Here is an 18,845-nt window from a genome sequence, read left to right as displayed (position 1 = left end):
TGTGAGCGCCCTCGTTTCAACCCGCGAACAACATCCCTCTCAGCCTCCCTAGATCAATTGGACAAGCGCCCAATAACGGAAAACAACATCCTTTGAAACTATGCATATGCGAACATCAGCGCGAGCCGCTATGAAGACACTGCTGCGTTATTTAAAAGACACTGGACTTTGTGCGTGTGTGTTCTTCCCTTTTCGTATTCCTTTTCGCTCACCTATCGCATTCCTCTGCCCCTCCCCCGGTACATGGCAGCCAACCGGAGATAATGTCTGGTTAACCTCCCTGTATTTCCTTTGCCTTTCTCTCTCTCTCTAGCTGCCGCAGCGGAAATGAGATGAAAGCGACTCTTCAAATTGTTCTAATGAGGCTGATTGAAGGACTGTGGAGGGTACGGAGCTCCATTCTCCTATGGTTTTAGGGAATAATTAATATTTAAAGCACTTTTTTTTCGAGCTGTGACTGGTTCGAATTGTTCTTTATGGGAACTTTTTTGTGTGTGACTTTGCGAATTCGTCATAACAAAAATATAGGGGGTTGCAAAGTGGTGGCGTCTTCTCGATTAAAAATGCGTATCTTAACGGCTATGCGGCGGAAGGGATTGCGAGATCCGGAAACCCGCCATGATACATGGACGTCGAGTTTTGGACACCACCTACGCAACAGTTCGCATTGTTTATGCATGTGCGCAGAAACTCATTACCTTCCGGCGTTTAGAAAACAAAAAGCCTGATTTATTATCTAACTCCACCGAAACGTCTGAAGAAACAAACACGAAAATTACAGACAACTCCTTGATGTACTACACTCATCACTACAGAGCCAGAGTTCCCTGTGGTAATTTATTGCGGGAAACTCCGTGCGCGAAACTTGGCTCTGAACTGTGGAGCAATCTCGGAGGCCACGCTTTCCGCCGAACGGAGCTGTCGGACGGGAGCCGCTGCAACCGTCGGACGCAACGACATTGGGGCCTCGCCGCTTTTGCGGGTCCGCGGCTGACGCATATACTACGGGGCCCCGCTCGGGCTCGTGTAGCGTGCCTGGCTGATATAGCCTCAATTAGCGGCGACGCCGTCCGTGACGCGTCCCTCGGTGGTCAATTGGCTGACCCGCTCCCAGCCGAGGCGCCGTGCACACAGCGAGCGGGTGGCGGTGGGGCAGCCAATTGGTTGCGCCAGATAGGCTGGCAAAGTGGACTTCCGTTCGGTCGGCTTCGGTACACGATTCGTTTGCCGGCCCTAACGCGTTTGCACCGCCAATGTTCCTACCGATGGACGTGCTCCCCTGAGCAAAAGTATACGGACCGGGAATTTCGCTACCTAGAACACTATATAAAAATCGAAACATAAAACGAAATCTATAAACAAGAAGGAACCTCAACGGTGGTACAGGGAGCTGATTGTCCACGCACTAGTTATTTTTATTTATTTGGCATACCTTCGTTGTCAAAAGACATTTAGAGGAGAGTCGTTGCACAAAGCAAAACCAAAAGAGAATTACAAATGCGAAACAAAATATATGTCAAGTTATGCACACTCCTGTGTTCGTAACACGCGACTGTAGCGTCTCGTCTGCAAAAGTCCGCGTTAATAGCTCGGGCTCGTTCGCGTGCACCTTCGCTTACTTACGGAACTGCGTTTGTCTCGTTCTCTCAGTCTGCGAATTATCTGCGCATGCGTTCGTGCCCTTATAGACTGCATTATTTTTTTTTTCGGTGCCCTTGCCGTTTGCTCGGTGACGAGGAGTATCCGGCTGCCACTAGAAGCACCAACCTCTCCTTTGAATTCACTTCAATAAAAGAAAAAGATTACAGCGGCGCGAATAGAATAAATGAAATTGAATAAACAAACCACCATTCTCGTTCAGCGCACGCGGACCGTATGTGGGTCACGTATCGCGCCTCCAATGCGCGGCCTTTCTTCCAACGGTAAATAAACAGGCGGCACGTCGAGCCATCTAAGCGGTTATGCGCTTCAGAAAACAAAGCAAGCAAGTAAAACAACCCGTGCCAATAACTTTCCTGACACCGATGGCTCGGCAGCTAAGCTGCTCCGAAGCAATTGCTCGGGGTGTGCGAATATTCGAAGCTTTCGAATAACGAATGCAATAGTCGCTTTTCGTAAATAGGAATATTTTTTTAGTACCTTTTGGTTACTTCATACCACCAACTGCGCGTTATTAAATTCCATCCAGGTGTCCATAGCAGATACTTAGAACACGGGTATAATTGTATACGTACACAGGGGTGGAGCACGCGACATGACGACGCACAGGAAGTCAGGATATATTCCGGCCAAACCACCATCATTCGCCGTCACCGTGCAATGAGTCCCGGGTATGCGAACAAACTGACAGAAACTTTCTAACATTTGTTTATACGATGCGGAAATCGATGGGGAGAACGTTCACTATTCGAAAACTATTCTAAAAGTATTCGATTCGATTCTCGCACTATTCGATTCATATATTCGATTCGGTCTTCGAAAGTTACTATGCACGCATACGCATGCAGCTGCAGCTGTCAGCACGCCCTGCTTTCTCAACCGAACGAAGTCATTTCCTTTAATCACACCGGCTGAGAAATTCCCCACAGGTTTGAACGCATCGCTTGTTTACGCCATAAAACGTGTATTTCAAACGAAATCCACTTTTACTAACAAACTTTGAGTCTCGTTAAGCACTTGCAACGATATCTAAAGCATTATACGTATTTTACCATATTACTGCATATTCGGCAACATGCACACGTTGACAGTTGACTATATATATGTCGAAAACAGAAATAACTACGTTTCTCGAAAAGAAGTACTATACTGTGGTCTCTTCGCCATATTTTTTTTTCTTTTTTCGGAGTGCGACGCGTAACGACTCGCGTTACCACAGTCAATACAGAGGTAATTAGCGTTATGCGGTCAGTGCGAACGCCGGCGGGGCGACATCAAGATAGGGCTGTCGTCCTCGCCGACGTGTTCGTTCTGTCACGCTCACGAAGGTGTAAAACGTTGCTCGTTAGAATGCCCAGAACTCGTGGAAAGATTGTCTGTTCACTTTTCGAACGGGGTACCACATGGACGTTTGCAGGAAAACTCGACTTCACTGGGTAGCCTAGTCTCACGGTCTCTTTCTGCCTGCGAAACTGAATAAAAAGCGAGAAGAAAAAAAAACACACACACGAAGTTGTAAAGCACAGCATAAGGCATCCGCATAAATTTTTTTTTTCTTTTTGCATTAGTCGGATAGCTCCCGCGAAATGAAGTGTATGTTTATTTCATCGCACTCTTCACGGTGAGATCCACGAAAGATCAACAGTGAAGGGATCAACAGTGGCTGAGCGAGGCACGTCTAAAGCCGGGGCCAATGTTTCTTCGATAAGGGAATTTTCGAAAACGCGTCGCCTTGCTCCCATCGCTGCCACCTTCATTCTTCCAGATCATAAGATCACGTATTCACGTACTACATGTATGTATGTATGTATATATGTATGTATGTATGTATGTATGTATGTATGTATGTATGTATGTATGTATGTATGTATGTATGTATGTATGTATGTATGTATGTATGTATGTATGTATGTATGTATGTATGTATGTATGTATGTATGTATGTATGTATGTATGTATGTATGTATGTATGTATGTATGTATGTATGTATGTGTGTGTGTGTGTGTGTGTATGTATGTATGTATGTATGTATGTATGTATGTATGTATGTATGTATGTATGTATGTATGTATGTATGTATGTATGTATGTATGTATGTATGTATGTTCTTTTCCGTTCTGAAGCAGAACCGAAACGGACCGTTTTACAGCGGAAGGAAACTAAAACCAGAACGAAAAAAATTTTTGTGCGACACCCTGGTTCCAACCTCACTACGCAGTTGGGCAGCTTCTTTGCGAAAGACAGACCTTGTCGAGCGAGGTAGTTCGGTATGTCTGCCGATCATGCGACTTCTCCATAATGAATAGAGTCCTAACAGCATAAGCAAATCTTATGGTCTTTTTGAAAGGAAGGACCCGCCGTGGTTGCTCAGTGGCTATGGTGTTAGGCTGCTGAGCACAAGGAGGTCGCGGGATCGAATCCCGGCCACGGCGGCTGCATTTCGATGGGGGCGAAATGCAAAAACACCCGTGTACTTAGATTTAGGTGCACGTTAAAGAACCCCAGGTGGTCGAAATTTCCGGAGTCCTCCACTACTGCGTGCCTCATAATCAGAAAGTGGTTTTGGCACGTAAAACCCCATAATTTAATTTTTTTTTGAAAGGAAGGAACCTGATACCGTAACCTATGAAAGGAAGTTCTTTTTTGATAGTTATTTGTAGAATGGTCCCAAAAACGATATGCGTCACGAAAAATAATAAAGTAATGTTCTATTGTCTGGGGTTAATTGAAAAGTCTGCAATTTGCATTCCAGGGTACGTATAAGCATAATCCTTTTTCATGAAGCCATGTTTTAACTGGCAGGGTGGGATTGTGCAGTTCTAAAAAAAATGTTTTCGCTGCTGGTGTTATACGCGTTCTATACGGACACGACAAAGAACACCAAACAGAGACAGACACGCATTTTGATACGTATATGTAGGTAGGTTCAGGGAAAAGGGTATGTGCAAGTTCTATATTTAGCGACGTTCGATCAACGCTAAACAATTATTGTAGAACGAATCTGGCTTTTAAAAGTGAAATAATGTCGAATAGTTCTTTTGGGAAATGCCATAACGGTAATTCTTGTGCGAAGTTTGTCGCGATCAAAAGAAAAGGGATGTGTGAAACAAGACGTGTTCGATTAACCGCAAGAAGGAATGGATGACGGACGCTTTTAAAGTAAAATAATCGCATCACCAATTGTTGCACAAACAAATGCAAAAGACTCAGGCTTCCCTTTTCAAGTGGAAGAAAAAGATTGTCCCTTCTCATGACTTCCCATGATGAACGTCAAATAAAACGTGTAAATATTATATTAAATGATTGAACATGGATACGATAGCAGTGCAAGACCTGCAGAACATAAAGAAGGCTATAGAAGTAAGACATATATTGCATGCCTTAGCTCTCGCAAAAATGAAGAGGTCACGCCCCTGCCAGTTTGTCACCTTTTGACGGATATATATAGTGGTTATCGCGGACGTCCAATGAAGTCCTCTATTACGGAATTTAACGAGACGCACGCCAAGATATCGCAGCGGAGACTGATTCCAGCGAATATTCGAGAACACAGAGGGGGTTAGAGCCCATATGCGTAGCCAAAACCCGCTACTCTTATCAAAATTTACGTTAGCTCCTGCAGTTTCACAGAAACGTTGGGTAGTGTTTATTGCCTCAGTAATAGAGGGCTTATCGAGGCAAAAGAAGGCACTGTCATCGGCATAAGCTAGAACTTTAATTTCCTCGTCTGCGTACATGTATACTTTAATGCTTGAGTTACAAAGCACGAAGCGGTTCCAAGTATATAGCGAAAAGTAAAGGCGAGAGCGGACAACCCTGACAGACGGATGACTGCATACATACCTGTACCTGCAGTAAATCTGAAAGGGTACGGTTCACAATTAACTTTGTAGTGCCCTGTGTACAACGAAGCGTTATAGCATTGTATAAACATCCACGTTTGCAGAAGGTGAATATATCTCAACCATATGAAGGCGTTGTACCGGCAGCACGAAACAAATGTCAAAGAAGAACGCTTTCTACCAAGGCTCTGTTAAAAGATTTTGTGATAGTGGAATAAAAGCCATCTCTAGGACCACGCGTAGAGCCGACTTGGAGCAGTGTGGATATCAGGAAGATTCCTATTTTGCGAAAACGTATTGCCAAAGGCGCCACATCCCCGATGCGTTTCGGTGATCGCGGGATGCCCTTTCCGCTGGGGCATTCCTTCACCGACCGAAATGCCACCGATCTCTAAAGGCTCGTGCGCTTCACGTCGCGCAGCACAGATAGGTAGTCAACGAGTTGATAAGGATGATAAGAAGTGGTGAGAGGTTATTGGGTTTCATCACGCTGTAAAATGTTTAGACGCGGATGGATAAGGTGCTAAAGAGCAATGACGGCTTATAATGGTGAGATCAATTCTGATAAAGTTAATAAGCACCGATAAGGGTTGCTAAGGGTTGGATCAAGCGCAATAAGATTGATAAGGACCGATAAGAGTTTATAAGGGTCGGATCATGTCCAATAAGGTTGATAAGGACGTATAATGGTTGATAAGGATCGGATTGATTGCAACAATGTTGATTCCAACTGATAAGGATTTATAAGGCTCGGATCAAGTCAGATAAGGTCGATAACGACCGATAAGGGTTGATAAGTGTTTATATTGGTTTATATTTCCAGATGAGTTCCTGCGTTAATTTTCTTTTATCAATTTCAATTTCATTTTCAAGCATAATTACATTCAGAGGGAAGCGGCCTCTTTGGCAAGAAAGCTGCCACTGGCAGACGACAGAGCACAAAGAATAACAATATGCTGTGGTGACCAAATATCGTGATATAAAACACGATTGAGACAGCGAAATGGAATTTGTTTTCGGAATAGCATTTCTATGAAACAATGAGTGACAATCAAGTTGAAGGAATACTTCTATTATATTCTACTTCTGCTTTTTTACAATCGCCTTGATCTGTCTCGGTAGCCTGCAGACCTGCTGCCTGTGCGATCAACTTTCTGGCATATTTGTTCCCGCAACCTAACAGCAGACGCTCGAGCGGAGCGATTGCTACACGACCTTCGAAAGACCCGTAGCTAACGTCGTCTTCCTCCTCCCACAAGCCCGCGTAACAATGCTAACCCCGTAATGGGTGTCGCACAGGTTCTATGAACATGGCGTGACTGGGTGCGGGTGTAGGCTGCAGGAGAGCGTCCCACGGCGGGAACCGCGTCCGCCGCCCCATCGCGGGAAACGCGCGTCGTGCGCAGCGGCCGTGATTGACCGCGTCAAGTGAACTGGCAGAGCAGGGGGAGACCGGGTGGCAGGACGAGCGAATGCGCTCCCACGATGCGCGAAAATAATAAGCGGAGAGCGCGCGCTGCACTCCGCTTCTGCGCTGACGGACGCTTCCGGAGGGGGGCGCTCTCGAGTATAGAGAGCTCATGACGTCACACTAGTAGCGCGACAGCCAACCATAAAATGTGCATTTCGCAGCTTTGGAAGGGCGGCTGCTGTCGAAACACGAACGACAGCCTTCACCAATCATTACGCACCCGCTGAAAAAGAAAAACAAAAAACGATGTGCCCTATAACTACCGTCTCCATACCTGCTGTAGATAGTCTTCCCCCAACGTCGTCTTCCGCGCAAACTCTGCAAGTTTCAAAGACGCCGTTGAATGGTATATTTCTGGGTTATTTAGTCTGCACACTATCTTGCCTTTCTTGCTGCTTGTTAATTATTACTGATGCGATGATATTCTCAGTATAATTTCCTTTTTTTGCATCCCTGCAGGCTGGACCATATATACTCACGAATCCTTTGTTAGTCATCCTTGCCTTCGTGTTTGTGATGCATATGTCCGATTAATTTGTGTAATAATGGGCCCTATACCGTAAAACTATTCCAATATGTTTTTATTCCAATCTCCTGACGTCAAATTTGCGTAAGCGCCGATGCAAGCATCGGGCGGTCACCCGCAGTGTTGTCTCAACAAACCAGTCAAACGCTCTCCTCGTTTATAGGAGGTCACTTTTGTTTGCTTGAATAACGAATAACATTGCCTACACTGAGCGGCTTGTCTTATATAATTGGCTCACAAGAGTCGAGGAGCACGCTCAAATGGAGAGGGATTCGGTGGGGCCGAGCCACTGCACTGAAAATCGATAACCGGATGAAGAGGGTGATGCCGGCGTCTGCGAATGGTCCGCTTTCCGTTACATAGCTTGCGGTGGCTCGTCGACAATCGCGGCGGCATGCAACGGTAGCTTAAGAATGATGCCAAAACGGATCCTCAGCAAAGAAGAGTTGACAGAAACAGGTCGTAAACGTGCCGAAAGTGCTCGAAAACGTTACATGGCCACGCAAAAAGTTCTGTTACACGCAAATAAGCCCATGTTCTCCGGCAGGTACGAGTAGCCAGTGCCTGAGCGATCGGCGGCCGCCATCTTTTATTCCTTTCGGTACGGGGCAACCTGCGGCTATTCAGAAAAAAAAAACAGTTTTGTTCGGCATTTTAATGCATCTTTAACGCGTACACGTCACTATGACGCGGTGAGTTATCGCAGTTTTGTGACATCGCGTGACAGGCAGGTGAAGTGGGTGCAGCCCGAAAACTCTTGACTAATAGCCGAGGGCTAATGGCGAAAAGGCGTCGAATCAGAAATAAGGATTTTTCTTTCGTTTGGTCAAATCATGCATAATTAGTGTGTGCACGTCATATCAGATGTTGGGCTATCGCAGTTCTTGTGACGTCACGTGACAGACAGGTGAGTGGGGGTGGTCCAAAAAAGCTTTTGACCAATCGCGGAGGGCTGATTGCAGAATTGGGATGGAAAAGTTTGGACTGTAGCTTTACGTTACAGCGCCCCAGATGCACGAACTTGTTTGCCTAAAGCAAGAAATTATGTGTGTTACGACAGAAGCGAGACGAGACGATGCCGACGACGGCATGACGACATTTTTGTTTTCATTCCGGGGAGAAACGTTACAACCTCTTTTATTACATGGGCCGATGCCGAAGGCAACACAGTCTGCACGCTCGTGACGAAAGGGAAAGGTGGGAACTGCAGGCGCGCACGTTCTCTCGTTCGTGTCATGTGAGGTGACACGTCACTTGACGTGCTGGGAATCAGAGGTACATTTGTTCCCTCCTGCTCACTGATCTTTCTCTCACTACTTCATCCGAACTCTCTGCTGGTCGATGTCCAGGCATCAAGCATCGTCTATGCAGTTCCACTATACGGTTGGAATTTTTTTTTCTTTCCCTTCACTCGTCTCACAACTACAAATAATAAATTTTATTCTCACATGAACATATTTGATCACTTGAGAGAAGGATGATATTAATGAGTTGAAAGGAGGGAAGGCCGACTGGAAAAGCGCTTGTCCGGCCTGCTATTCTTCACTGGGGGAAAATGAAGAGGAAGATAGCAAATGCCGACGCAATAATTCAATGAGTTGTCCATTGGTCATTGATAAAGAAAAGTCGTAAAAAAATACGGGCAGGAGAGAGACGGGAAGTTTCCGTAAATTCTTCTCCGAGCGATATTAAGAGCATGCATGCCTGGCGAAAGAAAAAAATATATTTGAACCGTTTGAACACCTGCGCCGCGGACATTTTACTATTGTTTAAGGTAATTAGCACTGGTTACATTTAAGTTGCGTAAATGTGCACGTTTTTAAAGGTTACCGTGTTATTGCGTTCTCGATGCCACCTGGTTCAATATACGAGCCCACCGTGAAGTATATAGAGCGTTAATTGTATATAAGCTGCCTAACAGGAGCGTTCTTGTCTATTAAATGATCAATCACTATCTTGGTAGAGTTGCAAGTTGTGCAGTTGCCTCAACTGCATAATACATTCTACTCAGAGGAAATAAAAAGTAATAAAAAATAAACAACCAACACAAAAAAGGGAGAGCAGTTGATGACCGAGGGCAAAAAAACGCCGTGCATCCTGTCTAGCGCTCTAATTCGCTGTCCATCCTCTCTCCTTTTCTTTACCGTTCGCAATTTGAGCTGTGTTAGCAGTGGGTGTACGTGCACAGGGTGTCCCAACTGGCATGCACCAAGATTTAAACATATGCGAATGCCACGTAGCTGGACAGAACCAAGGTAACGTTGTTTGCCGTCGCTTGGAGATATTGAGATTATTTTTTTCCATTTCACCTAATTACATAATTAGTCTTACTTAATTAATCAACTTCTCAAATATTATAATCACATGAAAAGTGTCAATGAGAAAATTGTAGAGCAACACGAAAAACTCCCGATACAGCTTTCTGTTGCTCAATACGTGCTACACAGGAGTGTTTTTCCGAGCGTGAAAGAAGTCCGCGAATACACGCAATACACGCAAAGTGCCTCGAGCGGCCACTCGCGCGGTAATTTTCCGTGTATTCTATCACTAACTGGCAATAAAACAACTGCACGAATAGCCTATCATAGAGCCTGATGTCTATAGAGCCTGGTGGCAAACAAGCTTTTCAAGAATGAACGGCTGCTGTATGACTAGCTTTCCAAAAAATGCAGAAATAATAGTTGTTGAAAGAAATCTGAAGTTATGGAAAAAGAGAAGGAAAAGCTACTGAAGGCTTGTGTGCCGTAAACAATTGTAAAAGGGTTTGTTGGGGAAACCATCATTCGTTATAGCTGAAAAAACAAACTGCTCCATGATTACATGACAAAATACACCAAACCAAAATACAGACTAGAAGCAAAAATCAGTCATGTAGGCTGCCGCCTCAGAACCGAAAACAAAGCTTGAATTACCTGTTTTCTTTCTGCATTGCTCTGAAAGTTTCTGTCGTTGTTTTATTTCCTATAAGTTGCGATACTTTGTTTATTAGAAAGGAGAACAATAAGCCGACTTTAACAGTCAGGAGCATCGAAACACTTGGTTAGTTTCGATTTTCGAAAACATCTAATATATAATTTTCGAATACGTATAGTTAGTGTCTAGTATTCTAAACTTCGAATATTCGCCCTCCTCTATATTAACAATATTGTATGCACCAAGTTATTTTTTTTTTCTAACCTACTTGTCCGCAAGTGTAGAATGTTGGACTTGTTGGTTATCCATGATTATGGGTGAAGTCAGGAGAGACCGAAGTAGACATGCACAGCGCTGACTCTCAACAAAGTTTCCTCACCCGCTTACTCTCTCTTCCATAATTATCCTATATACTTGTACCTATAAGACTTCCCTTGGTCTGCTTTTGCTCTGGCACTTCCTAACGTAACATGTTTCTTCCTGGGCTTTATCCTTAAAAATGTAAAACAAAGAGAAAAGAAAGAAAAAAGAAGGTCTTGCACTTACTGCTGCTCTGTTCGTACTGAAATTTCGCAGAATTTCATTTTATGGTCCGGATCCTTCAATATAACACTAGGCAGTGTTACTTGCCTGGTTCGTCAAGGAAAAGCTACTTCTAAAACTGTGAACAGATAAAAACAGCGGAACAGGGTTCGCACTGCTATTTCGCCTCGTCGTGTTCTCAAGACCAGCGTCTTGCGCATTTACTGTGCTGTCAGTTCAAGGGCCTTGGAAACGCCAACCGGGACCCATCAAAAAATCTGCGGCGGCAAATCTAAGACATGTTCGTCACAAAGAGAGCACACGCATAACGAAAGAGACATATTGCGACGACGCTGGCGGATGTGTGTTAATTCACTTTTTTGTGTCTGACCGCTTTGCGGCAAATGTCTTACCGCAAATACCATTTGGGCCAAGAAGCAGTTCTCTCGAGGCAAATGTAACCTGCGGTAGCGAGAATTTCACCGTTTAAATTCCTGTTGCACTCGGCATGATAGGACGCTCCAAAGAGCCAGATCAAGCGACCACGCTAGAAGCCACTACGTAACTATAGGCTTCAGGGTAAGATCACGAAAAAAAAAATGATGCATGCGTCTGCTGAAGTCTATTAATCGCGCTTTGTGGTCTGCTCATTGCCTGTACAGCGTTTTATCATAACGCTAACAAACACATTAAGATTAGCTTCGCCTTTAAGAATGTAACGTGATAGCATTCAAATGTCTCTGACTGCTTCTCATGTTTCTTGGCAGCCGCAGCGTATGTAACCTTAATGTTTACCGGGAAACGCTCGCGACGAACGCTATGCACGAAGGCGGGCTTTGTGGTAGAAACGAGGCCTCTTGCGTGGGCCGCGATGCGGCTAAGGCGAGCGCCATCTGGAAGTCTTTCAATGAAGCGGGCACGCTGCTCCGCTGAGTTATTTACGCGCCGGCGTGCGCAAATGACAGACGCCGTATTCGGTCGGTGCATTGTAGAAAAGCTGGTTTGTTTGATTTTTCGCCTAACATAATTATGTTTTGTCGTATACTCAAAGTACAGCCCGAGAGCTATCATGTCTGTAGGTGTGTGTAAGCCGTAGTTTACGATCTTCCCGCGTATTTTAGCTTGATAAATTCAATAATTTCAGTGAATTCCTTGCGTCACATGAACGGCCTGGGTATGTGTGGTTCGAAAATATTATTGTCGATGGGACGTCTGACGCCGGACGCGGGTAGCCGCCGCGAGACTCCGACGCCGGATTTTCTGCGACACGGGCTCCTTAACGCTGTCGCGTTAATACACATATGATAACGGCAGTCGGATGGTGTATACGGTCGGCTACCGTTTATTGATCCTAAGAGGAGCCATGGCATGCCACTCTAGAAATGGCTAGAGTGGCCTAGCATATTGCAGCATTTCTAGTGCACTCTGGCCATTGCGGGTGTGCCATATGTCTGGGCTGATAGCTCGTTCTCATTCGCTAATAATGCCTTCTCAACGTGCTCGTTCACTGCTCGCAAAGCATGCTCTCTCTCTCTTAGTTATTTCTTATTTCGGCGCTCCACACCATAGCGCCATCACAAATTCATTCTTACCGGTGTAGTATTTCTAAATGTGAAAAGCCTGTAATCATTTACAAGAACAGGGAACCAGGATAATCTAGCTACTCAGACATCCTGAATTACTATAAGGGGGTCCGAATCAAATACCCTCCACCCCACAACAGCCTAAATCAGCATGAAGCAATCTCTTGGAGAAGGCTGCAAACAGGAACATACCCAAATCTAAACACACAAAGCAAGATGTTCCCCACCCAGTATAGACACATTTGCCCCTGGTGCGGCGCCAAGCCCACCTTATATCACATTACATGGGGATGCGTTCAGAATCAACAATTCCTTCAAATAAAAGACCCGAGTGCGGAGCAGTGGGAGACGGTGCTCTCCAGCAGCGACCCGAAAGTCCAGCATGGACTAGTAAGGCACGCTCACCACCCAGTGGTGCCCTGGAATAGGGGCGTCGACCCTGCCCAGATGGGGAAGAAGACCGTGAAGACGGCCGACCACATCTGCCACCGCTAATTTCTAACCAATTAGAGCAAATAATGTTTTTCCTCCTCCTCATCTACCAAAGATCTTTAATAGGTCGATTTGAATGTCCCGGGCGTTACGTTTCCATGACGACGCGTCCCACGCTACTCTCAAAGCCTAGCTGCAGTCTACAAACTGGACTGATTACTATGCTCACTCTCTGTAGCTCAGTCAGGTGAACGGAAGCAAAAGCCTGCTGCACCATTTATTTGTTGTGATTGCAACACTCAGCGCGGAAACGACGGCAAATGATGGGAATGCATGGTGAAGAGCATGGAGGAAGGAAAATATAGGAAGGAGCATTACGTCACGCAGCCAACCTTAGAAAGTGAACGCTCCGTGAAGCCACAGTGGTGTCCCAACACGTGACCTCTTGCGTCGAGATCACGGAGCAAGAATCGAGATTTGCTGAGACGTTTGGTTCCCAGTAGCATTGCCTCCTTTACTATGCCTGCGGAATGGCTCGAAGGCGGGCTGCCGCAGGCATGGCTTTACTTTGCCATGCCTGTAGAATGGCTCGAGCTCCCAGAACAACGGGCCTGCCCTCAGTTGTGAACAAGCGTCACGAGGTGGCGTTAGCGACCGACACTATGTTGAGAGATTTTGTGGCGAATGGACGTGCTTTTCGGAGCTCCGTGGCGGCGACGAAATCATAAGTTTTTGTGCATGCTTTGAGCTTGCTTCTGTTTTTGATTTGCTGATTTTTTTGCCTTTACATAGTAATTGGGTGGTATTCTTTCTTTTTCTTCTTTGGTATCTCGTATTTCGCATGTGCGGGTGTGTTTCGTGTACATTTGGTTTTGCAGGATGGTTAGAGCGTCCTTTCGCGACGCGTGCTTCAACACGTGCAGCCGGGTGGGACGTTGAGTGTCTGTAGCTTTTAAATGGTAGCTTGGAGGTGGCAAGACTAATAGCTATTAGTGGTCTTACTGTGAGTGTTTTGGTATGAAAGTGAGAGCGTGGCTGCGCGGTTGAGCGCGTTCGAAAGCGTATCATACCTTGGGTCTCCGCGGCATTGATTGCTTTTGAAATAGTGGTGAGAGTTGATTTGCGACATCTTGAGGATTTGGATCTTGTGCGTATCGGTTTTTGCTAAAATGCACATGCTCTGCATTATTACAGTATTATAGTATTTGCATAAGAAAAAAGCCGTGCAATACATGGCAAGAAAGCTGGGAAACAGGCAGTGCGCGGGTGGTCCCTCAAGGCTGAGAAGGGGACGGATGAGAATGGAGAGGGAACCAAGTCAATCGGCACACACTCTGATGTCGATGCTAGGCTCACGAAAACGGAGGCTTTCCAGGAAGAGCTTGTCATACAGATGGAAGAGCTCAAAAATGAGCTAAACAGGGAGCGTGATGCACGGAAGGTGGTAGTTGAAAGACTTGAAGCAGCCGAGGAAAAGCTGAACAGGGTCGCCATTGTGAACGAGAATGTGCGTGACAATGGAACGCAGTCCCCCGACGTGACAGGAGAGGGAGTGCTAGCAAAGTACGTGGAATGCGTGCAACGTGGTGAAGGGTTAGCTGGAAAGAGCGGTACCTGCATTGAGGCTGCCACACGCGGAAAAAGCAGGAGCACAGGGGACAATGCCCATTGTCGAGTTCGAATCACGCAGAAAAGGACAAAGGGAAGCAGGGAGAGGTAGGAGAGAGTGAAAGGGTGATTATCGCCAGCGACTCAAACCTGGCTAGGTGCCCAGAAGCAATTGTGGAGAGGGTGAAAGGCGATAGAAAAGCGGTGTTAGGGACATTTCCAGGGCGGACACTGGGTTCTGTCATGGAGCGAGCAAAAGAAATGCTTGCTGAAAATGTCCAAGTGCGCAACCTTGTCATAGTAGCAGGGGGGCTAAATGACGGCATAAACAGGAAAGGGACAGCACTAGCCCAGCGCTTGGCGAAGGGGGTAGACGACTTGCGCGAGCTATCCCCTCAGATGCAGATCGTGATGTACGCGGTGCCGGAGGTGACTACGTGACAGTCACGTACAAAGAGCCGTAGTGGCTGCTAATGAGGCGATATGGAAAATGAACCACGACAAAGGCTTCGAGGTTGTCGAAGTAAACAGGGAAGTGAGAAGGTGTGGCGGTTTTAAACGAGACGGTATCCACTTCAATTACAGGCTGGCACGAGAAGTGGGCTGGCGACTTGGTGGTCGCGCTGTTGCTTTTTTAGGGGGCCCACGGGCGCTCAGGAGGCCAGAGTAGGTAGTAATGAAGAAGGTCCCCTAGGGGAACCTCAGAAGAGCATCGCCGTCGATAACAGAAAAAGGAGGAAAGCAAGAAAGGTAGCTCACCATGCAATAGGCTACATAAACATGCAGGGCGGCAGAAGAAAGGAAAAGTGGGCAGAGATTGAGGAGCAGTTAAATAGAGAACAAACAGGGGTGTATGCGGTTACAGAAACGCACCTTAGAGACTCGAAAGAGCTGCCAGTGATTCAGAATTATGTTTGGGAAAGGTGCAACAGAACTAAGTCGGAAAGAAAGGGGGGGGGGTAGTCGGAATGCTCATCCATCTGAGAGCCAAATGGAAAAGAGTAAATTCAAAATGTCAAGAGCATCTTTGGTTATCAGGTACAATGAGCGGGAAAAAAAACTTGGCTGGGCGTTACGCATCTGTGGACCGGAAATAATTGCACAGAAAAGAATAAAGAGTTAGTGGAATGCATAAGCGCTGATATTAAGAGTTTCGGGAATGGTGCTGAAATTATCCTATTAGGTGACATGAATGCCCACATACAGGATTTAGATGGCTACACCGACAACAACAGGAAGTCAATGCTAGACCTTTGTGAGCAACATAACCTCGTTATCGCGAATACAGGGCCTAAGTGTGAAGGGCATATCACGTGGGAAGTGGGAAACCAGCAATCAACCATTGATTACTGTCTGATGACAGAAGGAATTCATGATAAGTTGAGAGAAATGGTCATTGATTAGGAAGGGTATAGCAACATAGGGAGTGACCATAAATGCATCATTTTGAATATGGGATATGTAGTTGGGAAAGAGAGCAAGGAGTGCAAAATAGCGAGTCCCAATTCGAACGTTGAACAAACAACAAATATATTCACTAGAGTCGTGGAAGAACTTGGCAAATAGCCAAGGAAAGAGTGGGAATATAGTGAGCTTCTAAGTGTAATAACGACGGGAATACGGAAAGAGAAACAACATATTCGTTGGAAAGGAAAATAGAAACCGAAAAGGTGGTGGAACAGGGAGTTACGAGAAGCGATCGCCGAACGACAGAAAGCATCCCGAGAGCACAGGCAGGCAAAGAAGGCGCAGTTGCCGCAGGATGAAGTAAACAGTATACATACCGGGAGAAAAGGTCTATGGTTCAAATACTGGTGCAAGCAAAATTAAAAGGTAAAAGTGAACGTTGGTTGTCAGAAATACGTGAGAAAGAGAAGGCCGCACCTAGAATATTTTGGAACCACATAAGATTATTAGGCAGGAAGTCAACAACAATACAACAACATATCCTAGACGAAGATGAAAACAGACTGGAAAGAGAAGCGGCAATAAATTACATCCGAAAAATAACAGCCGAATCTTTCCAAGGCAATGACGAGGTTGTATTTGAAGAAAAAAAAAAGAGCCTGAAAGAGACCCAGGTGGATAAGGAGCTGGTGCTGACAAATTTCAACTGGAAGAAAGCCGAAGAGAAAATTCCTATGCGCACAGCCACAGGGCTAGACGAGGTTCCCGTTAGGCTGATTAATGAACTAGCACCAAAAAGTAAGGAAGCTCTGGTGAAAGCAGTGGAAGAGACTTTAAAAGATAGACAAATACCAGACAGTTGGCGACAAAGTAGAATGAATTTAATTTATAAAGGTAAGGGGGAGAAAGATAGAATTCACTCGTATAGACCGTTGACCATTACATCGGTAATATACAGGCTAGCAATGCAGGCAATCAAAATAAAGATGCAAGCATGGGCAGAAAATAAAGGTATTATGGGAGAACTTCAGATTGGCTTCAAAATAGGTAGGCGTTTGGATGATAACTTATTTGTTCTTACTCAGTGTATTGAAATATTAAGAGTAGAAAGCAGACAGTTATATGTCGCCTTTTTAGACATTACAGGAGCGTATTGCAACGTAGACCGCAATATTTTGTGGGATATTCTGGAAGGGGAAGGCTTAGGAGAAGATTGTCTACAGCTTTAGAGAGATTTACCAAGAAAATACCGTTGGCGTTGAATGGGAAGGGATGAGGAGCGAGGAGAAAGTTTATATCAAAAAGGGACTGAGGCAGGGGTGCCCGTTATCCCCACTGCTGTTTATGATGTACATGGTAAGGATGGAAAGGGCGCTCGAAGGAAGTAATATCGGGTTTAATCTCTCATACAGAGAGGCGGGTACAGTAGTAGAGCAGCAGCTTCCAGGTTTATTTTATGCGGACGACATTGTGTTGCTAGCTAACAAGCAAAGTGGTTTGCAACGTCTGGCTAATATCTGTGGACAGGAAGGCAAGAATTTAGGTTTGAAATTTAGTGTTAGAAAATCAGGGGTTATGGTATTCAATGAAAACAGTGGACAGTGGCAATACAGCGCCAGGATATACCTCGGGTAAGAGAATATAATTACCTTGGCATATGGATAAACGAAGACAATAGATATGTGGAAACAAAGGAAAAAAACAATAACAGTGAAGGGGAAGAGAAATGCAGTCATAATAAAGCACAGAGTGCTATGGGGATACAATAGGTACGAGGTGCTACGGGGTATGTGGAAAGGTGTAATGGTTCCAGGACTTACTTTTGGAAATGCGGTTGTTTGCTTGAAATCAGGGGTACAATCAGAACTCGGTGTAAACCAAAGGTCAGTGGGACGCCTCGCATTGGGCGCTCACGGGAAGACTACAAATGAAGCTGTGCAGGGTGATATGGGCTGGACTAGTTTAAAAGGGAGCGAAGCTCGCAGTAAAATTGATTATGAAGAATGACTGAGGAATATGGAAGAAAGTAAATGGGCTGGGAGAGTGCTGAGGTATCTGTACAGGAAAAACATTGATTCACAGTGGAGGAAAAGAACTAGGAAGCTTACCAACAAGTATGCGGCCTGTAGGGTGGCCAACACAGCAACAAAGAACGTCAAGCGGAAAGTCATAGAGGCTGAAACTATATCATGGGTGGCGGCAGTGGAAAAGAAACCTGCCATGAGTAACTACTTAAGAGGAAAAAACGAAATCAGGAAGGGAACAATTTATGATAACTCAAAGGGAAGCTCATTATTTTTCGAAGCGAGATCAGGATGCCTTAGAACACGCACCTATAAAGCGAGATATAAGAAGGAAGAAGAAGCTTGTGCTTGGCTCCGGTAAAGCTAGGGAAACGATGGAGCATGTTTTATTAGAATGTGAAGACGTCTGCCCAGCGGTCGATTTAGGCACCACTGGCCTCCTTGAAATCCTTGGGTTCAGCGAGAGCAGGGAAAAAGTAAGCATGTCCGCAATAGAGATTAGTAAGAGGCGATTAGAAGGTGGAAGAAAAGTAGGGAGACGACAAAAAACGGAGACGTACAAAAGCAAAGTTCGCAATAGGGGGCCAGAAAATTTGTTTGTGGGAATTCACAGTGTTTTTTTTTTTTTTTTAACCTAGGTAGGATGTTTAGCAGTATAATAGCAAGAGCTTTGTGGCGCAACCCACCACCCCATTCCGAAGGGGACGCTCATAACATTTATACATCCATCTAGTGTCCCTGTATGTGCTCGGGAGCATATGCAGGAACACTAACACTATTATAATGAAATGCGACCATAATGAAACACAGAGCGCTATGAGGATACGATAAGTACGAGGTGCTCCGGAGTATGTGGA

At 45.3% G+C, this 18,845-nt stretch overlaps 1 long non-coding RNA gene across 1 annotated transcript in view; it reads right to left on the bottom strand.

Moving 5' to 3' along the window:
• Positions 1–18,094, bottom strand: part of LOC129388127 (uncharacterized) — a 59,844-nt gene extending 41,750 nt beyond the window's left edge. The window contains exon 1 of the long non-coding RNA XR_008615155.2: positions 18,073–18,094. This is a non-coding gene — a long non-coding RNA (uncharacterized lncRNA). The remainder of the gene's footprint in view (positions 1–18,072) is intronic.
• Between the last annotated feature and the right edge of the window lie 751 nt (positions 18,095–18,845).

This window comes from Dermacentor andersoni, chromosome 10, assembly GCF_023375885.2.
Source record: "Dermacentor andersoni chromosome 10, qqDerAnde1_hic_scaffold, whole genome shotgun sequence".
Lineage (NCBI taxonomy): Eukaryota > Metazoa > Arthropoda > Arachnida > Ixodida > Ixodidae > Dermacentor > Dermacentor andersoni.
This window is presented reverse-complemented; position numbering and strand designations above follow the sequence as displayed.